Source organism: Oxyura jamaicensis, chromosome 14 (assembly GCF_011077185.1).
Source record: "Oxyura jamaicensis isolate SHBP4307 breed ruddy duck chromosome 14, BPBGC_Ojam_1.0, whole genome shotgun sequence".
NCBI classification, from domain to species: domain Eukaryota; kingdom Metazoa; phylum Chordata; class Aves; order Anseriformes; family Anatidae; genus Oxyura; species Oxyura jamaicensis.
The window spans coordinates 911,723-919,962 of NC_048906.1; the positions used below are offsets into that span (position 1 = coordinate 911,723).

Sequence of the window (8,240 nt, forward strand, 5' to 3'; positions counted from 1 at the left end):
TGGGCCGCGGCGGCGGCGGCGCGTCCCCGGCCGCTCCCGGCCACTCGGCTCGACCCGGTCCCGCTGCGCTCCGCTCCCAGCCCCGCGCGGCGGCGCCCCCCGGCCCTGCCTGGCCCGGCTCGGCCCGGTCGCTATGGCGGCTGCGGCGCCCCCGCCTCGGCGCTCCTCCGAGGGGTTTCCCGGCCGCCAACCGCACGGGCCGCTGCGAGCGCCGAACTGCGCGTGCGCAACGGCACGCCGCGCCCACCTCACGTGACGCAGCGCACTATGACAAAGCGGCCGCGCGGCCCGCGTCACGTGGGCGGTGCCGCCACGCCCTCCCCGGCGGGCTGCGCGCGCCCCCCAGCGGAGCGGCCGTTGGCGGCCGGGGGGAGGGGGGGATGGCGGCAGCTGCAGTGTCCCCTGATGGTGTCCCCTGATGGTGTCCCCTGATGGTGTCCCCTGATGGTGTCCCCTCACAGTGTCCCCTCACAGTGTCACCTCACGGAGTCCTCCCCCGGTGTCACCTCCCGAGTCAGCTCACGGAGCTACCTCCCGTGCTCCCCCCCGTGCCACCTCAGTCCAGCCCCCACAGCGCCGTGCCCCTCGTGCCACCCGCCCGCCTTTTTCCTTTCCCTACCCATAAATCAAATTAAACCACACAACTGATATTAATCACCGTGCCCTGGATGTCGTATTTTTATTAACGTCACGCTTAAACGCCCGTGTGCAGTTCTGTGCCGCTCAGTAGCCAACCCAGGCATCACCGGACAGCGCAGCCCTTCGCGGTGCCGGTGCTTGTTCCCAGCCCTCCGCACCCAGCTCTGCAGATAAAACCTTTAGCTGCAGTATCAGGCGGTGCGGTGCCGGCTGAAACAAGCCAGCCAAAAAACAGGTACATTTCTGAAGTAAAAATAGGGAAGGCTAACAGGCTTGGGAAAGGCAAACAAACAAACAAATGTTTCTCGTCTGAATTGCTAGGCTAGGAATCTTCTGGTATCTGAACCCTACGGGTTACATCTGGGGGTTTTGTGCACGCCAGGGAAAAGGGACCTGTGTGTGCGAGGGGACTGGGCTGTGAAGTATGTGGGGCCTGCCGCCTACACAGGCCGTGCATAAAGCAGTTTGTCTCCACTCGATTGTTTTAGGTTTTAATAATTCCATGAACGAATGTCAGCACATCCGTACTGCTGGTTTTTTAAACTAGCTTCCACATAAGTACCAGACCTGACATGCCTATTAAATGATGTTTAACCACGCTCAACAGAAATGTTCATGCCATATCAGTTTGTTGTTGCAGCAGATGAAGAATTATTCATTTATAACTTTAAAAGGTACGAAGGAACCTCATAGGAAGATGAGAAAACACTCGTGTGGCTTTCAGAGAGAGCTGGTTTAGGTTCTGAAAGCCTAGGCAAATATGAAAGCAGCATTGTGGCTTGGTGTTCTCTGTACACCTGCTGGCATCACGACTATTTCTGTAGCTCTAAGTTACGTCTGCAATTTTTAACCCTTTTGCTTTCAGATACATTCAGCAGGGAATTGTCCTCCACGTTACGCAAAACAACCTAAAGCATGAGTTACCCAAGGTTTGCTGTCACTGTTTGAGGTCAGACTCACAGATTAGTTTAAGAAAGAGCAATAAAGAAGGTATTTGGGTTAAAATGTGGTTTCATAGTTTTTCCATCACAGATTACCAGGAGCCGTGTAGGAAACTTCCTCTCAGTTACTACTTCATTGATTTGGAAGCAGCTTATTTCTCTGCACATTTCTGCCATGCTGCACCGAGCACACTTTTGCCGAGCTGTCTGCGCTGCTTCATTCCGAGACACCCGAGCGTTTGGACTGAGCGCTGCCTGTGACAAAACTGTTCCCGAGTGTCTGGGAAGTACCTGCTGTACAGCTGAACTGTGTAAAAGCAAACAAGCAAAAAAGCTCTTGAAACCAGAAAGGGCAAACTATTTCTAATAACTTCAGAGCCATGGTAGTAAGTCTGTTGGAAAAAGACATGTAAATAAGCAGGTTGGCAGAGTGGGATGGTCTGTGTTTGCATTTCTTTCTTCAGCTTGTTTTGTTGGGAGCAAAGACTCCCCCTACTCCCCCTCCTTTTTTTTTTTTTTTTTTTTTTTTTTTTTAACATTTAATTATTTATTTAACTTTAGCTGTGAGCTCTACACAAGAAAAGTGGAACTTGCGTTGCCATGAGCATTTGGGGCTCTCCAGCAATCTGAGAGCCCAAACCAGCACCTGCAGAGCTGACGGCCCACACGGGCCAGTTTTGCTGGAATATCCACATGGCTCTGTAATGTCACAGTTCCACAGCTCGGTGTCATCAGTGCAGCTTCTGAGGTAACATGCTGTGAGCAGGCACTGGTTAAAACTAAGCTTTAATTAAGGATGACAATACCATTAGTACACTAAGAAAAAATAATAATAATAAAAAAAGCATGAACAAAAACCAACAAACCAACCTCTGGTTCTTTTCTTCTCCTGCTCCCTTCTGCTCTGTACACAGCTCGTGTGTGTACACCACACATATACCAAACCGTGACTCACAGCTACATTACACCAACTTGTTACCCTTGGTAACTTAATACATTTTGAGCACAGTGATCAAAAGTTGGAACCCATGGGGTGGTAAATGAAGGCATCTGGCCATCCACGAGCAGCATCCTGCAGATGTCTGCTCTTCCACCTTGCTGACCAAAGGGAGAAAGCAGGTGTTGAACCAGCACGCCCACATCTGTACCCGGCCGGGAACCACATTAGAGGTGGCAGCGCATCACATTCACCAAGCTCACATCTTAACCTTTATATCCACAAACCACTCATGGTTAGTGCCAGAAACCAGCATACTTCCCAAGTGTGCCACATCCACAGTTGCTCTCTTCACTCAAATGCTCTCAAAATTTGAGGGTAAGGAGAAAAGTGCCATCATTTAGTATAACCCTCTGTACGCTGCATTAAAACCCAAGGCAGTGGATGAACCACGGGTGATCTTGATCGTATTCTTCCAGCTCTGAGGATACTTCAAAGTCTCCAGAAGGTTTTCTTGCTATTTCCTCCTGAAACCAAAGCTCACAGGTGGAAATGGCACTGCGGTTTTCTGCGGGGAGGTCCTCACTTGAGCCGTATCGACCCTTTGCTGGTTCCGGTTCCATATTGCACCTGTGGGATCTGATTTCTGTACAATTCTATTGATTTTCCCTCTTAGCCACAAGCTTAAAACTCCGATCATCCTGGATCAAAGCCAGCCTTGTGCAGGCAGGATATTCCTTAAGCGGTGGCAGTCCGCAGCTGTCTGTGCAGCACACCTTTCCAGCTGCTAAGTGTGAAAGCTGACAGAGCTGGAGCTCCCTGTCTTTGTACAGGGCTTTATAAAACTGTTTTCTGAGGAGAGAAAAAGAAGGGGATTTTGTCAAATATAAGGCAAGGGGCTGTTAATGCTGAGCCACATTCTGCCAACACAAACAGGAGGAATGATAATCTGCGTGCAAAGGGACTAAAGACCCTGCTTGCTCTGAGTGCTGCAGAGCTCTGATCACCCACCTGCACTTCACTTGGGCACATTTCTGGGTTAGAAAAGAGGCTGGGGTGCCCAATGGGCATTTTTTAATCCCTGGGATATTTTCCAGGAATTTTCACTGAGGCTTTCAAATTTCTGGTTTCATGATTCCGAAAGCTTCCCAAGATGAGAATGCCTTTGCAAGGCCAGATGGAGAATCCCAAACGCCAGTGCAGCATGAAGGAGGGGAGGTGCACGCCTGGTGTCAGCAATCCTCGGCTCTCCGCCCCTCCAGCTTTCTTTCCTAAGACAATGGTATCAGCTGAGAAAGAAATACGGACTTTTCCTTATCTTTGCCACTGTAAATAGGAGCCTTGTCAGAAACAGACCAAAGCTAATCAGAATACATCCTCTTGTTTTTAATAAATATCCTGTTCCATTGTTCTGAGTTCAGGACTGAAAAATGGTGATTTGGGCACTGCCTGATGAATGCATGTGAAATGTGCTGGATTGATAGTCCAGCTGGGGAGCTGTGAATCCTCCAATTATTCCCAGAACAATACTGAGTAACTATGGGATGAAGAAGCAGAATTCTTTTATTTTGTGCCCTGCCAACATCCCTAACTGAATCACTGACCCTTCTGCTGGAATAGTTAGGGAGAAGCTTAGCGGTGACATTTGTACCCCTGCCTGAGAACTGGAGAAATACCGCAAGTTCGTTTTACTGCCCAGAGTTCCAGCATCCCGTGGCTGCCCTGGGGTTTTCCCAGCTCGGCCATTATCTGCTCATCTCTGTTCACAACCCAGAGGTGGAAGTTGGCTTGATTAAAGCTCCTGGGGGCCTTCTTGCCCATTAGTGTCTGCATGCTCTCCTGTAAACTGTCCAGTTACTTTTCCATGAAAAAATCCATTACAGTTCTGGGACGATTCCTTAAAGATTAGGGTTTGTGTGACTCGTTCCGATGGTCAGGGCCGCACCATCCATCCAGCAGCACTGCACATTACCCTGCTTCCATTGCTCTGCTGATGTACGGCTGCTGGGGTGGCACCGGCCGGGAAGAATGGGCCCAGGGCCCCAAATGAGGTGTTACTTATTGTTTTTTTTTTTGCTAATAAATAATACGGATATCTGTGAGGGACTGTGCTGCAGTTTACGAAGTGAAAGGAAGGAGAAATAATGAACAGCCAAAGGAAAGGGACCTAGAGAGCCTAAGATACGGAGGAACAGTTTGATTTCACAGGACCACCTACAGTTTTTTTGGCAATGTCACATACATTTCCTGAGATTAATGAGGGATTTAACTCCCCCCACAGGTTTAGTGCTGTTCTCACAGTGGTCTAAATCACCAAAAATGCTCAGAGGTTTTGGAATTGCTTGTCCCTACAGTTCCTTTGCAAAGTTGCCTGTGACCAAAAGTGCAATGCCTCTGTGGAAACCTGGCAACCCGGGCAATGGGGAAGAAAATTTCATGTGGCTTTTGTCCTGTTGCAGAGGCACACAGGAACGGGGCAGCAGCAGCTCCATCCAGCTGGGTTTGCCAGGGTTCTGTCCTGCTCAAGAACCCCTGCAAGAGAAATTTGTTTTCTAATGAGTCCGTGTCACCAGAAGACATTTAGCAAAGCATCGTTATGGGTCAAGCCTCTTCCTGACCAACCTGTCTTTTGGGATTGTTGTATGTCTGCAATTTTCATCTGCAAATTGCTTCTCAAACATTAATTAAGCCTTGAAGTGCACTAGTGGGCAGGAAAGTCTGTGACTGCGGAGCTGCTGAGAGAAGTGCAGCTGTAAGCACACAACCAGGCAGCTTCAGAGGGTTCCAGGATCCTCCTCAGCCTGCAAAGCGGGCTCCTAAAGTGTGTGCTTTTGCTCACTTGGAACCCGGGAGGATTTAGTTCTCACTGAAGGAACGTTTCATCCCTGTGGGATTTTGGAAAAGGGCAGAGGACAGCAGGACCCTGCCTGCCCACTGCACGGCGCTCAGCCAGCCTCGCAGCTCCAGCACCTGCATCTGCCACTGGCACTGGAAATCCACACCTGCTTCGGGGATGTCTTGGTTTTGGCTTGGATGGAGTTTTAATTTCCTTCACAGTAGCTAGTATGGTGCCGTGTTTTGGATTTAGGATGAGAATAATGCTGATAACACACCGATGTTTCCGTTGTTGCAGGGCAGTGCTTACACTAAGTCAAGGACTTTTCAGCTTCTCGTGCTGCCCCGGCTGCAGGAGCTCGTGGGCTCTCCCTGCTTGCTTGCAAGAGACCCGTGGTGGGTACAGACTCGGACACCTTGGTGGCACTGTGCCAGCCTGGATGGTCTCTGCAGAGGATGGATCTTCTCCCGGGCACAGGGAGCCCAGGGCCTCCTGCTGGCACATGGTGTGCCTGAACTTGGACAAATTTAGCTGCATCCCCACACACACATCAAAGCAACCCCAGCTTTCCTCCCAGTTCTTAGCTTCACAATACAATTTAAATCAAAGTTAATTACGGGGATTAAAGGCACCTTCTTTACAGCCTCTAGAGCCCTCCTTTCCCAGCCCTGACCGGGCCTGGCTGGCTGTGTGGCTGCTATCACAGGATACAGACACCAACTTTCAGGAGACGGAGTGCCAAAACGGAGCACTGCTGCTCTGCAAACTCCCCGTGCAGTTGCGCTAATCACTCAGGAGACGGTGCTGAGTCTGTGGAATTGGCTGACGATGGGGGCCGTGGTGGCTGGCTTTATCCCTCGGATGCTGCCTTGCTTTGAGTCATCTCAGTTCTGAGTCACCAGCAGCCGCTAATCCCTTAGAGTTAACGTCCGCATCCAGCCCCTGCTACGAAGGTACTTTTGCCTCCGTGCTTACACTTCAGAAAAAGGAAGAAATACTGCGCAAGGCGAGCTCCTGGCCGGAGCCTTCCTGGGCACGCTGCTGGGTCTCTGGACATCGCCTCGTGGTGCTGGCTCCTCCTGGGGCAGGGGTCTCGGTGGGCTCTGGGCTCCTGCCCTCGCTGATAAGGTGACAACAGCCCTGCGGACAACCAGCCATCGCAGGGCCTGCCTCTGCCAGGCCTCTGGGACCATGCTGACCCACGAGCTTCACTTGTGATTGCTGCACTGCCCTCGGTACCAGCAATCCAAAAGCAAGTGTTATTCGTAACCTCGATCTCAAAGCCTGCTGGGCAGCCTTGGGTCAACATTCCCCAGATTAATTTCACCCTATGTTAAAATGTGTGCTTTATTTCCAGCTTAAGTCAATCTCAGGTAAACCCCTTTTCTGCCATCCACTCTCACAGATTTCCACACAGAGGTACTTGGAGACCACAGTCAAGTGAGCTTTTAACCTCCTCTGTGACAAGAGGCATAGGCTGATCTCTTAAATCTCTCACTCCATGCCAGCTTTTCAGACCTTGAATAGCTCTTGTAGCTCCTGCCAGAGCTCTCCAGTTTCTTAACATCTCACTGAGAGCACGGACGCCAGCACGGGACACGCCAGTGCGCTGGTCCCACTGGTGCTGCATGGAGATAACACCCTCTCTGTGGATACTACTCAGGCATTTCCCAAGTACTGGTACTCCAGAATCCCATCAGCTGCCACACCGTGCTGATGCTGCTGATCACCTGCCATGACCCCAAAGCCTTCTGCAGAGCCACCCCTTCCCAGGCCACGCTCCCACCCCAGGGACAGCAAAACCCCACTGCTCTGCCAGCCCCGTGCCCTCAGCCCCCTGCACCGCTGTCATCCAGGGAGGGGGAGCCGCATTTGTATGCGGAGTTTAAGAGCTACTCGGCAATTAAATTGAACTCTAATAATTGTGTATCACATACTAGCGATTTCTACCATGCTAATATTAATTGCTAACAAGATGATAAGGCGTATCAGGCAGTCATGATGGAGCCTGTCTTTGCCTGCTCGGGAGAGGTGAGGAAGCAGGGTGGCGGTGGTCAGATGCAGCGATCGCTGCAGGTGTGGACGTCTGACAGCGTGGGACGTCGCCTGCCCCAGCACAGGGTCTGCATCAACCCTCAGCCTTCCTGGGCTGCATCTCCAAGCAGGTGGAAATCTGTGGTTCTCAGGCTTGACTTCCTCAGGGAACAGGCTGCAAGGTCCCGTGGGACGCAGCCACGGGCAGGTTCTGCTCTCAGTGCAGGGGCCCTCCTGCCTCAGGGCACTGCGTGCCCCTTGGTGCACTTACAGAAAGCATGCTTTGTGGGAGCGGCTCCCAGCTTGCGCCAGAAGCTGCTCCCACTCCTCAGAAAGGCCTCACCCCGTCACAGCCAGCGTGTCAAACCACCTCGTGTCCTGCAGGGAACACCAAGCAGATCAGGGGAAACCAAACATCAGAGCCAAGGCAGCTGGAAAAGCCTCTGTGGATAAGAACATGCCTCCGGAGAGTTAATCGAGGACAGAATGAGCCCAAACAGCTGTGAAATTAACCCAAACAGAAGTCTCAAAAGGGCCCATGGGAAAGGAAAACTGTTGGATTTGCGAGGAAACCCTTCCCGAGGGGACGGACCGGGGCTGCCAGGACTCTGGGGCCGAGGCGGAGGTGGCAGTCTGGGGGAGGACACGGGGCTGCAGCTCGCTGCTGGGCCTGGGTGATGACCCTGGGGAACCCGCAGTGTGTGCCCGTGTCCCCAGAGGCCGTGGCCTTGGGGGGCTGCCAGCACCAAGGCTGGGGCAGGAGGAGAGCCCCTGGCACCAAGGGTGTTCTGCTCCCTCGGCCAGGCAGCAGCACATCGGGGCCTGCCCCGGGCAGCCGCTGGTCACCTACAGC

At 52.1% G+C, this 8,240-nt stretch overlaps 1 long non-coding RNA gene across 1 annotated transcript; it reads right to left on the bottom strand.

The window, feature by feature from the left end:
- Positions 1–4,781: 4,781 nt before the first annotated feature.
- On the bottom strand, positions 4,782–7,077 carry LOC118174189. Its single transcript, XR_004754583.1, has 2 exons — positions 5,986–7,077; positions 4,782–5,049 (listed from the first exon to the last, which is right to left on the bottom strand). It is a non-coding gene; the product is annotated as an uncharacterized LOC118174189 (long non-coding RNA).
- Positions 7,078–8,240: the final 1,163 nt, after the last annotated feature.